Consider the following 16,230-nt stretch of genomic DNA (forward strand, 5'->3'; position numbering starts at 1 on the left):
TACAGCATATCAATATTTTTGAGCATGTTTCTTGGAATATATTGTATTATCGATAAACATGTATTCATTCAAACTTGTATTTTTGAATGAATATTCAAATAAATTTTTTTCCAAGATGCTCTCACGGTAATAAGCTGGACGTACATGACAGTATTTTTGATATGATAAAACAACATATACTATCATTATACAATACAACGGTACAACGATTATACATTAAACGGTACAACGAAAAAGTCTCTTCCCACCCTTGGTGCCGTTTGCTAAGGCAGTAAATCCCTGTCCATTTAATTTTATTAGCACATCTCTTATCATATTTAGTCTTTTTACCGTCTCGTATCATATTTAGACTAGTTGATTGAGTCCGTTGATTATGAATTGAAGTTATCAAGTATTTTGCTATCAAGTATTAAAAAAAAATTTTATTCACAAACCCCTGAATCACAAAGGCTGTTTAATTAGAATAGATAGCTCTTTTGAAAGCACTAAAAAACTGTAGCGTAAAGAGCGAGGTATTGAACTCTGGGAGAAGCCCCTCATATACGTAATAATTTCTGTTCGTTTTAAGTTCTAATGTCGTTTCTTACTTTCAGTTGAAAAAACTTTTTTTTAATTTAATTATCTGATCGTTTTTTAAATAATGCTTGGAAATCCGGCGCCCTTTTATAGCAATATCCATTAGCCCAAAGACACATCCTCCAGGGACAGATTCTCCCGAGTATCTCCCTCCTCCATCTCCCCCCTCCCCACCAGAAAAAAATCCTTCCTGAAAACGTCTGTATGGGCAAAGTTCATAAATTGCAGCCCTTCCCCTGGGAACTGTGGGGGATTAAGTCATCCTAAAATACATATTTATTAGATTATCGACCTTGCTGAACAAAATGCATATCTCAAAATTTTGATCGAGTTACTCTGAGAAAAAAATTAGCGTGGGAGGGGGCCTAGTTGCCCTCTTTTTTTTGGTCACTTAAAAAGGGCACTAGAACTTTTAATTTCCGTTCTAATGAGCCTTCCCACGCTATTCTAGGATCACCGGGTCGATACGATCACCCCTGGGAAAAAGAAAAAAACAAAAAACAAATAAACACGCATCCGTGATCTTTTTTCTGGCAAAAAATGGAAATTTCCACATTTTTGTAGATAGGAGCTTGAAACCTCCACAATAGGGTTTTCTGATACGCTGAATATGATGTTGTGATTTTCATTAAGGTTCTATAGCTTTTAGGGGGTCTTTCCTCCTTTTTTCAAAAATCAGCCCAATTTTCTCAGGCACGTAACTTTTGTTGGGTTATATAACACCTTGATGAAACTTGTATATTTGAAATCAAAATTAAAATTTGATTATTTTGATGTATCTATTGGTATCAAAATTCCATGTTTTAAAGTTTCGGTTACTATTGAGCCAGGTCGCTCCTTACTTACAGTTCGTTACCATGAACTGTTTGAAACATGTGGCTTCCAAGAGAAATTTGACGATAAGTAAAACTTTGTTAGTGTTAAGGGAACATATTGTTACTTCGAAGAGAAAATTTGCTAGTGTTAAGAAAAGTTTGCTACTTCTGACAGAAAATTTGCATTCATAAACATAAAATTGTTACTTCTAAAAAATATTCGTTATTTTTGACAAAATACTTGCTATTTCGAACGGGAAAATTATTATCACTTATGAAAAAATTGTTACTTCTTAGATAAATTTGTTATCTTTGACAGAAAACTTGGTACTATTGAAAGAAACTTGTTGGTGTCAAGAAAAAAACCTGTTACTTCTAAGTGAAATTTGATAGTGTTAAGTAAAATGTTGTTAGTATTAAGGAAAAAGTTGTTACTTCGACGACAAAATTTGTTAGTATTGAGAACTTGCTATTTCTGACAGAAAACTTGTTATCATAAACGAAAAAATTGTAACGTTTAAGAAAAATTTGTTATCTTTGATGGAAAACTTGCTAGCTCTAAAAGAGAACTTGCTATCACTGACAATGAAATTGTTACTTTTAAGATAAATTTTTTATCTTTGACGGAAAACTTTGTGCTATTAGAATAAATTTGCTATTGTTAAGAAGTAACCTATTACTTCTAAAAGAAACTTTATAATGTTAACTAAGTGTTTGTTATTATTAAGCAAAAATGTTTTATTTCGATGAGAAAATTTGTTAGTGTTTAGGAAGACTTGCTAATTTTGATAGAATACTTGTTATTATGAACATGACATTACTACATCTAAGGAAACATTGCTTGTTATTAGGAAACATTTCTTACAATTAAGAAACAAGTTTCACTTCCAAAAGAAATTTGATGACATTAAGTAAAACTTTGTTAGTATTAAGCAACAATTTCTTACTTCGATGAGAAAATTTGTAAGTGTTAAGGAAAACTTGCTAATTTTGATAGAATACTTGTTATCATGAACATAACATTGCTACTTCTAATAAAAAATTGTTATCTTTGACTGAAAACTTGTTACTTCTAACAGAAAAACTGTTATCACTGACAAAAAATTGTTACTTCTAAGAAAAATATATTATTTTTGATGGAGAACTTGGTGTTGTTAAAAATTTTTTTACTATTATGAAAAAAACTTTTACTTTCAATAAAAATTTATATTGTCAAGTAACTTGTTGGTATTAAGGAAACAGTCTTTACTTTGATGAGAAAAGTTTTTAGTGTTAAAGAAAACTTGCCACTTGTGACAGAAAACATGTTATCTTAAACATTAATTTGTTTCTTGTAAGAAAATTTCATTACCTTTTATAGAAAACTTGCTACTTCTAACGGAAAAAATTGTTATCACTTACAAAAAATTTTTGCCGCTAAGAGAAATTTGTTATCTTTGATGGAAGAGTTGGAGCTATTAGCAAAAATTGTTACTGTTAAGAAAAAACCTGTTACTTCTACGAGAAATTTGATAGTGTCAAATAAAAGTTTGTTAGTATTAAGGAAAAAATTGTTACTTTGATAAGAAAGTTTGTTAGTGTTACGGAAAACCTGCTTCTTCTGACTGAAAGCTTGTTATCATAAACAAAAAAAAATGTTACTTCTAAGGGAAATTTTTTATCTTTGACTGAAAAATTGCTGTTATTAGAAAACCTCTCTTACTATTAAGAAACAAGTGATACTTCCAAAAGTTAATTGATGATATGCAAAACTTTGTTAGCATTAAGGGAAAAAGTTGTTACTTCGAAGAGAAAATTTGCTAGTGTTAAGAAAAACTTGCTACTTCTGACAGAAAACTTAATATCATAAGTAGGATCTTTCTACTAATGACAGAAAACATAAAATAGTTACCTCTAAGAAATTTTTTTTATTTTTGACAGAAAACTTGCTACTTCTAACAGAAAAATTGTCATCACTGACGAAAAAACTGTTACTTCTAAGATAAATTTGTTATCTTGAACGGAAAAATTGGTGCTATTAGAAAAAATTTTTTATTGTTAAGTAAAAGCCTCTTACTTCTAAAAGATATTTGACAGTTTTGAGTAAAAGTTTGTTAGTGTTAAGAAAGAAGTTGCTACTTTTATGAGAAAATGTGTTAATGTTAATAAACATTTGAAACTTGTGACAGAAAACTTGTTATAATTAACGAAAAATTTTACTTCTAAGAAAAAGTAAGCTAAAGAATCGCATTAAACACTATATTTTTGAAAATAGAGAAGTCACCCCCTTTTTGCTTGTGTTCAATACTCTATCAGGTATCAGGTTTTGATGAAATGCAAGAGTTGGAATATTTCAGTAGTGTTTGTCATGGTTTACCTTGTCACAGTTACATTCTCTTAATTTTTCAAAGTTCATTTTGAATTTCTTTCATTGAAATGCAAGAGTTGGAATATTTCAGTAGTGTTTTGTCATTGTTGACCTTGTCAAAGTTACATTCTTTTAATTTTTCAAAGTTCACTTTAAATTTCTTTCATTGAAATGCAAGAGTTGAAATATTTCAGCAGTGTTCTGTCATGGTTTACCATGTCACAGTTACATTTTCTTGATTTTTCAATGTTCATTTAGAATTCCCCTCTTTTAAATGAAAGAGACTGAATATTTAAGTAGTGGTTAGGTGCTGTTTACATCGTCCCAGTTAACTTATTTATATATATATTTTACAATGTTGATATTATTCATATTATTTGATCGAGATCGATTATGTCAAAAGTGTTTGTTTATGGTTTAACTATTCAAAATTACATTATCTTGAAATTAAAATGTTCATTTTGGAGTTATTTAGTTGAAATTTCAGTGATGGATTATTTCAATAGTGCTCTGTTGTGCTTTACACTGTCCTATTTAAATTATCTTAATTTTTCAATGTTCATTTTGAATTTCTGTCGTTGGATTGAAAGAGCTGGAATATTTCAGTAGTGGTTTGTTGTGGTTTACCTTATTCGATCTCAATTTTCTTGATTTTTAAAATTTAATTTTGTATTTCTTTAATTTAATTTAAGGAGTTTAAATGTGTAATTATTGTTACTTCGTTTTTTACATTATAAAATTACAATTACATTTAATTTAAACATTTAATTTTTGATTTATTTCGTTTAATTGAAAGAGTTTGACTATTTCAGTAGTGTTCTGTTATGGTTTAAATTGTCATAGTTACATTATCTTGATTTTTAAATTTTCATTTTTTATTTCTATATATTAAATTCAATATTTTGAATGTTTCAGTAGTGTTTTGTATTTTATTAAATTTTAAAAGTCTAAATTTTATTTATTTTTGAATTTTAATTTTTACTTTATATATTTTTAATGAGATAGTTATACTAGTTCAGGATTTCTCTGTTGTTCTATAAAGTTTCTAAGTTACATTATCTCGAGTTTTAAATTAACATTTTTTAGTTCTGTCTTTTAAAAGAAGTAATTTGACTTTGTATATCTTTTATTGTAAGGTTTTAACATGTAAAATTTAAAGTATCTGTTTTTTACTAACTTAATATTTAATTTAATTTGTTGAAATGAAAAAGATTTAATACGTCTGTAGTGTTTTGTCATGTTTTAATTAGTCACAGTTACAGTATATTTATTTTTCAAACTTCATTTTGAATTTCTGTCTTTGACATGCAAGAAAATTAAAATGTCATTTGTTTATTTTCATGGTTTAGGTTGTCAAAGTTACATTTTCTAGATATTTAAAAGTTCATATTGAATTTAATTAGTTGAAATGAAAGAATTTGAATCGTTAAGGATTGTTTTGTCATGGTTTACCAAGTCTCAGTTACATTCTCATGATTTTTCAAAGTTCATTTTGAATTTTTTTCGTTGAAATGCAAGAGTTGGAATACTTCAGTAGTGTTTTGTTGTGTTTTACCTTGTCACAATTACATTCTCTTGATTTTTCAAAGTTCATTTTGAATTTCATTCATTGAAATGCAAGAGTTGGAATATGTCAAAAGTGTTTTGTAGTGGTTTACCTTGTCACAATTACATTCTCTTGATTTTTCAAAGTTCATTTTGGATTTCTTTAATTGATATTTAACAGCAGGATTCTTTCAAAAGTGTTTTGTCGTGCTCTACATAATCACTGTTACATTTTCTTAATTTTTCAAAGTTAATTTTGAATTTCTTTCATTGAAATGCAAGAGTTGGAATAATTCAGTAGTGTTCTCTTGTGGTTTAGTTTATCACAGTTATATTTTTTGAATTTTTCAAAGTTCATTTTGAATTTATTTCATTGAAATGCAATAGTTGGATTATGTCAGTAGTGTTTTGTAGTGGTGTACCTAGTCACAGTTACTTTCTCTTGATTTTTATTTGTTTATTATGTATTTCTCTCATCGAAATGCAAGAGTCGGAATGTTTCAGTAGTGTTTTGTCATGGTTTACCTTAACACAGAAACATTCTTTTAATTTTTCAAAGTTCATTTTGAATTTATATTGTTGAAATGCATGAATTAGAATATTTCAGTAAGGTTTTGTTATGGTTTACCTTGTCAGAGTTACATTTTCTTGATTTTTCAAAGTTCATTTTGAATTTCTTTCATTGAAATGCAAGAGTTTGAATATTTGAAAAGTGTTTTGTCTTGGATTACCCTGTCATAGTCTATATTTTATATAATTTTTAATTTTAGTATTTAATTTAATATTTTTGTAATTAATGAGTCAGAATATTCCTCTGGTGTTTTGATGAGGTTTACCTTGTCACAGTTACATTTTCTTAATTTTTCAAAGTTCATATCTAATGTCTATCATTGAAATGCAAGAGTTGGAGCATTTAAGTAGTATTTACTAGTTGTTTACCTTGTCACCGTTACAGTCTCTTAATTTTACAAATTTTAATTTGAATTTTTTTCTATGAAATTATCTAGTTGTTATATTTAATTTGTGTTTTTCCGTGGATTACCTTCTCACAGTTAAATTATCTTAACATTTAAAAGTTCATTTGGAATTTCTTTCATTGAAATGAAAGAGTTGGAATATCTCACTAGTGTTTTGTCATGGTTTACCATGTCACTGTTACATTCTCTTGATTTTTTAAAGATCATTTTGCTTTTTTTTAGTTGAAATGCAAGAGTTGGAATATTTCAGTAGTGTTTTGTTGTGGTTTACCTTGTCAGACTTACATTCTCTTGATTTTTCAAATTTCATTTTGGATTTTTTTCATTGAAATACGAGAGTTGGAATATTTCAGTAGTGTTTTGTCATGGTTTACCTTGTCATAGTTACATTCTCTTGATTTTTCAAAGTTCATTTTGAATTTCTTTCATTAAAATTCGAGAGTTGGAATATTTCTGTAGTGTTTTGTTGTGGTTTACCTTGTCACAGTTACATTTTCTTAATTTTTCAAAGTTCATTTTGGATTTCTTTCATTGAAATGCAAGAGTTGGAATATTTCAGTCGTGTTTTGTCATGGTTTACCTTGTCACCGTCTACATTCTCTGATTTTTCAAAGTTCATTTTGAATTTCTTTTCGTTGAAATGCAAGATCTAAATTGTTACAAGATTTTTTTGGTGCTCTTATCCTTTAAAGTGACAGATTCATAAGGTTTTACATATTTCATCTTTGATTTCTTGCGAATAGATTAGATATTTGGTTTATTTAACTTATGTTTTGTTATTAATGTCCTTGTAATTCTTAAATTTGCTGAATTTTTCAAATCTCATTTTCGATTTAAATCGTTGAAATGCAAGAGTTGGAATATTTCTGTACTGTTTTGTTGTGGTTTACCTTGTCACAGTTACATTCTCTTAATTTTTCAAAGTTCATTTTGGATTTCTTTCATTGAAATGCAAGAGTTGGAATATTTCAGTCGTGTTTTGTCATGGTTTACCTTGTCACCGTCTACATTCTCTAATTTTTCAAAGTTCATTTTGAATTTCTTTTCGTTGAAATGCAAGAGTTGGAATATTTTAGTAGTATTTTGTCATGGTTTACCTTGTCACAGATACATTCTCTTGATTTTTCAAAGTTCATTTTGAATTTCATTCGTTGAAATGCAAGAGTTGGAATATTTCAGTGGTGTTTTGTCGTGGTTTACCTTGCCAAAAAATCAAAGCTCATCTTAAATTTCTGTCACTGAAATGCAAGAGTTGGAATATTTCAGTATTGCATTATCATTGTTTACCTTGTCGCATTTACATTATCTTTATTTTTAAATTATCAGTTTTGTTTTATTTCGTGGAAATGCACGAGTTGGAATATTTCAGCAGTGTTTTGATGAGTTTTACCTAGTTACAAGCACATTTCTCTTTATTTTTAAATGTTCATTTTGGTTTTATTTCTTTTAAAATGTAAGAGTTGGAATATTTCAGTAGTGTTCTTTAGTGGTTTACCTTATCAAAGTTAAATTTTCTTAAATTTTCAAGGTTCATTTTGGATTTCTATCGTTGAAATGTAAGAGTCGGATTATTTGAGTAATGTTCCGTCGTGGTTTACCTAGTCAGAGGTACATTCTCTTAATTTTTCAAAGTTCATTGGGATTTCTGTCGTTGAAATGTAAGAGTTGGAATATTTCAGTAGTGTTCTATTGTGGTTGAAATGCAAGAGTTGGAATATTTCAGTAGTGTACAATTCTCTGGTTCAAATGTGAAACTTAAGTCTATTTTTGGATCGAAAAATAAAACTATTTCCGTAAAATCTGAGCTAATAAGGGTTTTTGACCGTTAACTCTAGTTTCTTGTACGAAAATTATGGCAAATACAATTCTCTTGTTCAAATGTGAAACTTAAGTCCAGTTTTTCATACTCATAATGATGATGAATGATAATGCTAATTCAATATTTTTTTCGTAAAAATAAACAATTTTTTTTAAAGCCTCGATATTATTCAACTTTTTTTTGTAGGTATCTTAAAATGACAAAATATGCTTAAGTCTCTAAAAATTTTACTCTATGATTGGTCAGAGACACGATGTGGCTTTCCAACTGGTAGTCCATGTCTGGATATCGACACTACCTAGTCTATTGCACGCAATAAATCAGTATTTTTAACACAGTGGAAGGATTAACACATAAGTCATATCTTTAAAAAGTGAAGATGGAGCAACTTAGTAAAGTGTGTTCACATAACAAGGTTATTGTAGCATTTACTGCCAAAAGGAGAAGTGTTCAAACTATGAAAGAAGTAAAAGTGTTAGCACTATTGGAAATGTAAGCATTCATTGGCATGACAGTGAGGAATTAAATTTCTTTGGAATACCGAAAAAATTTAACTCTTATGTTGGTGGTTATGTGAGATTGAGATCTCCAGAGATGATTGCACTCAAAGAGAATACCAACATAAAAAAATCGTTGATGATAGAGAACTAATCCTTGCTACTGTTGCAGGTAACGCATTACCTATTTAAACATACAATCGTCACCTGTAGGGTATTAGCATTCAACGGAAGATCACTAAGATAAAGACCTAATCTTCTATTAATATCGTAAACCATATCTTGTCTATATGCCGAAAATTTTACCTGTGTAAAAATAATGTGGTAATAGACCGTGAAGTTGCCAGAAAAATAAAAAGGGCATTGTCAAAAATTATTACTATGGAATATAAAGATGAATCGATGAAAAACAAGTCACTGGCAAACGTTACTGCCATTGATCAAACATTCAATGACCAAAGACAAAAAGCATATTGAGCCTGTTGATGAGACACCAGTAAAAATTGTGTATGACTGAAAATGGAATAATGATTATGCTACTAATCACGAACTAAGAGATGACAATAGCTATAATATCAAGTGAGAACATGGTGAACTATTTTATGGAACAGATTCAAAATGTCCAAAGTTAATCATTGATAATAATAATGTATCATAATATATTTTTTTTATTAATATTCTACATAGCATTATTTCATTAAAAATATATTATGCATTACATTGTTATGTGTTCTTTATTGTTAGAGTAAGCTATCATATCAAACGTTTGGAATGTCTAATAAAACGTCGGAGACATAAGAAAAGGAATTTGCATACATCTGTTGTCCGACAACTGGGATAACATTGACAAAATCTTTGTATCAGAATGAATAAAAAATTTTTAGATCTTTTCAACTAAGGGAGTTCCAAATAGAAAATATTTCCTAAGCAGCTTTAAGATTTGCCAAAGATCCAAGGAAAACTATTTCCTCTAACAAGCAACAATTATAGGATACCCTGTTTTGAGTTAAACTGATAAATTTGTATCTAATCAAGCATGGTTTTTCACGAGTTTTGGCTAACATTAAAAGTAATAACTAAGATCTAAAATATACTGAAGCATTAACTAAATGAGCCAAGCGTAATTCATTGACTTAGAATTTCCGTAACTCTAAAAATAAATAATCACTTTTTTTTGGTGAGTGGAGAGAAATAGTGGAAGGAGTGAAGAGAGAGATTTGAAGTATTATAATAAAAATTACAAAATTTTCTCCTTTTTATTTACTTGGATAATAAATATTAGTTGTTAACGGATTTTCATACCGATTTCAAAATAAATTGCCTCATGTTATCAAGCTACCAATTGACGGATTGTTGCTTTAAGAACTCTGAGAATAAATATGTACAATTAGAATTTAAAACAGTCATAAGGAACATTTAAATTAATAAGTTACAAAGAGACTAAATATAGCAACAATCAGACTGAAGTTTTCATTCTAAAGAGATGGGCAATCTTGCACCTTGTCTAGATCGTAATGGTCCATATAATAGAAAACTGTTCTCTGATTTCATGGGTAAAAGGTACACGGTGTCATCCATGTTAGTATATGAATCTGCAGAAACAATTGAAGATGATAGTGGTGATTCCAATGAATTTAAATTACTGCTACAGGAATAAATGGACATACGGTGCTATGTATGTAGCACCAGGTTAGAATTGTGAAGCTTTTATTAAAATACATTGACATGTTAGTAGGTAAAGATAGGGATAAATGGCATCCTAGCCTAGGTAATATTGATATGGGAAAAGAAAACTGCAATTGATGCTGCAATTTTGTGAGTATAACAGTCTAGTTATAGCAGTGTAGTTTTTGTCCATTAGATAACCTAGAGATTTAGATGGTATCCATATAACGGTAAGAAACCTATCTACATTGATTAAGGTAATGCACTATGATCATAGAAGCATGGACTGATTTACCGTGGTATGATATCATACACAAGAAAGTATAACATCATAAGGATTCTTTACGTCATTAACGCTAAACATGGATAATTACATCATCTATATATATAAATTGGCTTTTGTAAGTACGGTTGTCAGTTTTGAAAAATAAAGCAATGAGAGAAGACTACACGAAGTTTGACAAAATCGACAATCATAAGCTAGAGTCACCTATAGCTAACTGTGTTAAAATTGTTTTATTAGGCGAATGTAATGTTGGAAAGTCTGGTTTAGTTTTGCGATTCGTTAAAGGACAGTTTCACGAGTATCAAGAAAGTACCATAGGAGCTGCCTTTTTAACAAAGACAGTGTGTTTGGATGACACGACAGTCAAGTTTGAAGTTTGGGACACAGCCGGACAGGAGAGGTATCACAGTCTCGCTCCCATATATTATCGTGGAGCCTAGGCAGCTATTGTAGTTTATGATATAACTAATCAGGAAACATTTACCCGTGCTCAGAACTAGATTCGCGAACTACAACGTCAAGCGTCACCAAAAAGAGTGTTCGCATTGGCTAGGACTAAATCGGACTTGGCCCACAGGAGGGCTGTAGAATTTGATTTAGCAAAAGTGTTTGAGTACGAACTAGGACTTATGGGTATGGAGACATATGCTAAAACTGCCATGAACATGACTGAGATTTTTATTGAAATCGCCAAGAAACTTCCTAAAAAAGAAGCTCCTGGTGGTGAAGATATTCCAGGTCGGCGTTTACAGGAATTAGAAGGTCAAAAGACAGGTGGCAGCTTTTTTAAATTATCTAATACTTAAAAATCTGAACCAATACAGGTCAAAAAACTGAGTGAAGTAATCAATCCTTTGTTAAAAAGACAAAAAAAATATATTAATAACTACCAGAGTGATGTGGTAAGTCAGTAACGACTTGGTGCGTGAAGTGGGTCCCTGCTTCCATTCATGGTTATTGTTTTGTGCTAGGTTGAACGAAAAATCTACCAATACTTCTTTTTCGTAGTGACACACAGAAACGTTTTACGTTTATAGTTATTTCTTTTTAAAGAGTATGATAGTGAGTTGTTTTGTTTTTTTTTCTCTATTTTATTCTAGGATGTATTTTTTCTTTTTTTTAAAGCTTTACCAGTTAAATTAACTTTATTGAATTAATTTGTTGGTACTTGGGCTATTTTATGATTCTTTTAAATTACGCTGTCGTATAATCTACCTTTGTAATCATCAGACGTGTCCATTTATTCTTAACAATAAAAATTTAGTTCATGGTAAAAAGACCTGTTTTAGATTCAAACCTATTGCTAAGTATTATATCAATGCAGACAAAGAAAATAGATTTCTCATGTATTATAAAAAAACCTGTTTGGCAGGTTTATCTTGAATGAACTTAATTTACTATTATCCAGCACTCGTCGCCTGACCATACCGTGGACTTAGTGTGCGTTGGTTTAAACTATTGCTTTAAAGTGAATTTATAACAAGATGAGCGTTTCCGAACTTTTGTATTCACCGCTGTTGAACTTTGTTTTTGAAACTTTAAGTAGTGTTGATGAAGCCGTTATTTTACGGAAAGGAGTGGACTTTTTTACAGATTTGGAAACTGTTAAGTCAGAGAAAGCAAAGCTTTGGAGTTTTGTGAATGAAAATGATCCCCCTGTCAGAAGGGGCAGTAATGCAATTCTCAGTCACCTGCAAGATATTATAGACTTTATGAAGAAATGTGATGCCGATGGAGAACAGCTCACTTGTTTTGTCATCAAAAGGTCAACAGAAGTCCCTGTTATCTCTGCAACAGCGTTTACACACGTCACAGCCAAGCTTATGAGCCTTGAGCAAGCGATTTCGCTAGTTTCTGCCAAGATTGATTCGTACAATCTGAACTTTCCTCAAATACCTGTGATTAGCCAACCTGCTGCGTGTGATACGCATACTACAATTTTGATCTCCGATCCCCCACCTGAGCATGGTGACCCGCTAAAGCGAAAATCAGTAATAGACTCAATTTCTGGTCATCAGCTGGTGTCCAGAGTGCAAGCGACTAAAAAGTGGTGGACGGTGAATATTGAGAAATCTGACGCTGAAGATTTTTGCAAATCAGCTAAAGAAGCTCTACCTGGTTCTAGTGTGAAAGTTTTATCTAAAAAACACACTGGTGTTATTCGAGAAGTCCCGTCTGATTTTGACCTTGAAATGCTACAGAACCAGTTTGGTATAATCGGGTCCAGTCGGTTTGGAACAAGCAAATCGGTTAAACTTGAATTTGCAGACACGATTACTAAAGGATCATTTCTGCGAAACGGTGTGAAGATTGGGTATGAAAACTTCCGTGTTTATGAGTTCAAGCAATTACCAAAGTGTTGCTTCAAGTGTCGTTCCCCTGGACACTTGGAAAGTGCATGTACTAGTAGCGCTCCCAAGTCCGCTCGTTGTGCTGGACCTCATTTATCTACGAACAGTGATCGTTGTACGAAATCTCCGAAATGTGCCAATTGTGGAGGATCTCATCCTTCTTACAGCCTACGATGCCCTGTGATTAAGAAGATCACTGATAAGGTCTATTCTCAAAAATGAATCTGGACATAAGCGTAGTCTAATTTAATTTTAATGTAACAAGAGGTAAGGCCTTTTTTATTGATTATATGTATGTTAATTACGAATTTGTTTGTCTTCAAAAACATTTACAGACTGCCATTATCAAAACTATTCTGAGACGAAGAAGTGATCACTTTGATTTTGTGCGTCCAGGTCAAGTTACTCGTGGCCACCCTTCTGGCGGCTTAGCTTGTCTTTTTAAGAAAAGTATTTCTGGTGCGAGTACTCTGCTTTTACAATCAGATGACACTTCTTGCGGTGCGTCTTGGTAATGTTGTACTAATTAATGTGTATCTGCCATATAATGATCGTTCCATTCGTTCACTTCAGAATTTCTCTTGTGCTTGTAATGGTCTTAAAACTTTAATTCAAAAGATATCGGATAACGGGTTGCATTTTGTTATTGCTGGTGATTTTAATACCGATCTGGTTTCTGATAATGTAAGGAATGGACAGCTTTTTGATTCTCTCCCGGCTTATAAAATTGTTCGGAAGTCCCATGATTATACGTATATTCACCATTCAGGTAGTAAATCAGACATTGATCACGTTATTTGTTTTGCAGCTCTTTTCTGCTCGCCAGTTACGGTTCATTTTGACGAGAATGATCTTGATCACCTTCCGCTATCTTTTCGTTTATCAAAGTCTGTTGTTTGTTTTGTGAGTATGTCTAAGAGTCGTGGTGTACGTTCTAAATAGTTTTATAAGCCTGATTGAAATAATGCGAATTTTCCTGTTTATTTTATAACGTTGGCTTCACTTCTAAGTACGATTTATGTTCCTTATCAGCTTTTGCAGTGTAGTCAGAATTTTATTTATGCTAAATATGAAATAGACCGATATTATCATTCTATCCTCTCTGCTATGAAAGAAGCTGAAAAAATTTCTGTCCCAGTAAATTGAATCTGAAAGAATACTCAAAAACCTCTTTGGTCACTTGACCCTAACCTAAAGGCCTGTAAAAATAAAGCTAAATTTTGGCAAAAAATTTTGACTGATTTTAGTTGCACAAAGATCTAGTAAGGTTTTTGTTATCAAATATAAAATCAAATTAGAATTTGAAAAGTATACAAAAAGTATCCCATACAGAGAGTTTCATTTTCTATCCTCTCCTAAAGATTGGAGGAAAGTAAGTAATTCAAGTAAAACAGACGATTCTGATGTAAATAGTACTGATATTCCACCGAGTTCTTGGCATGCATATTATTCGAAGATTTTCTCCGTTTTGAATTATTCTGTTCATAGAAAGTTTGGTGAAGCATTTGTTAAAATTGTCCCTAGATTTCTAAGTCAGCGCTTTGGTTTTGCCTATATCGCGTTGTGAAGTTTTGAATGCTTTGAATCATCTTAAGTCGAAATCTATTGATGCTGATGGTATCTCTAAAATGAATCTAACACCCCAATGTGCTGAACTTGTGTCACATCTTGCGCTTTTGTTTCAAATGTGCTTGGCATCTTCTGTCGTCCCAGAAAGCTTTTTGCGTGGCAGCGTGACTTCAATTTTAAATTGAGGTAAACCGCCTACAGATTGCTCTTCTTACCGTCCAGTATCTGTTTCTTCCAATATTAGCAAGGACTTCGAGTATATTCTTTTACCTAATTTAACTCAAAATATTTCTTTCTTTGGTGAAAATCAACTTGGTTTCAGACCTGGTGTGGGGTGCCAACATGCTCATCGTGTCCTTTCTTCTATTCTACTTTCTAATTTTTCTAAGGGTAAAGGCTTCTATCTATTTACAGTTGATATTTCAAAGGCTTTTCATTCTGTTGTTAATTACCAGCTTTTCTTTTCTTTGGCTTCTTCTGTTGTTAATTTTTCGGTTATTTACCTTCTACAGTTTTGGTATTCTAATTCTTACCTCCGCCTGAAATCTTCTCCAGAAACAACTATTAAAGTGCTTCGAGATGTAAGGCAGGGAGGTGTTTTATCACCAACCCTGTTCAAAGTTTGTATTTCTACTGTTCTGGAAAAGATCTCAGGCACTTATTTTTCTGGTTCTACTGATGTTTCTTACATTGCCTATGCTGATGACACTCTGTTGATTAGTCGTACTAAGTCTGCTCTTTCTGCGATGGTTTCCTTAATTTCTCAGTCTTTCCTAAATATTGGTCTATCCCTAAATCTTGATAAGTGTGAATTCTTATCTTATAATCTGTCTTCGTCTACTCCTCTGGTATGTAGTAAATTTTCTGTACTTTCTGTCTATTCCTTTCAGTGGCTTGGTATTACTGTTTCTAATTCTCTAGCTCTCTTTCGTAAACAGATTGTTGCTGATTCAGTAAGAAAAATTCAGTTCAGTTATTCAAAAATTGTAGCAAACCGTGGAACATATAACAGAAGTACTCTTGGGCACTTATTCTCGACTTTTTCTGATCATTCTGTGCTTTATTTTTCGGGTGTTCATTCTGTTCTTAAGCTAAAGAATTTAAAAAAGATTAAAGTTACTTATTTCAAATTTTGCAAATTTCTTCTTTCTCTGCCGCCATGGACTAGAAATCGGTATTTAGTTAAAAATTTCTATTTTACGGATGTAACTCAAAAGCTCGGTGACCTACATAAAAAGCTTTCTGCAGATGCATTTTGTAAAGTTGGCCCTGACAGTTCTTTTCGTAGTTTAAATTAATTGCTAGTGTTTGTTGAGTTTTTTTGTTTTTTTTTTGTTTTCCATTTTTATTATTATTTAATCCACTTGTACTACTTTTTGTTAGTTGTGGGTAATAAATGATTGATTGATTGATTGATTGTGTTTCTGAGGATATAAGCTCAACTAATGTGGAAATGAGTGAGCCAAATTCCAGCATGACTGTAAATCTAGAAGAAATGAGATCTTGTAACAGAAATCTTGTAGATACAAGAATACTGGTGCCTGTCATGACAGAAAGTATTTCCACCAGATTAAAGTCAAGAAAAAGTCATTTGGAGACAAGGAAAATTCAAGTTCGTAGGAGGGCTTTAAATTTGAGAAATAAGATAATTCGTGACCTGTACTTTCAAAATGTGGGCGCATTAGTGCCTTTCAAGGCTGAATATTCTTCCAACCGATTACATGACAAACCTGCTCCACATAATTCTGAAATTAAACGGTCAAGAAAACACAATTTTGAACAA

General features: G+C 31.4%; 1 pseudogene; it reads left to right on the forward strand.

Annotated features, from left to right (window-relative positions):
- Nucleotides 1–10,676: 10,676 nt before the first annotated feature.
- On the forward strand, nt 10,677–11,333 carry LOC148943054 (ras-related protein Rab-5C pseudogene; annotated as a pseudogene).
- Nucleotides 11,334–16,230: the final 4,897 nt, after the last annotated feature.

Source organism: Artemia sp. Qi Xiang Cuo, chromosome 16, assembly GCF_049724085.1.
Source record: "Artemia sp. Qi Xiang Cuo chromosome 16, ASM4972408v1, whole genome shotgun sequence".
Classification (NCBI taxonomy): Eukaryota; Metazoa; Arthropoda; class Branchiopoda; order Anostraca; family Artemiidae; genus Artemia; species Artemia sp. Qi Xiang Cuo.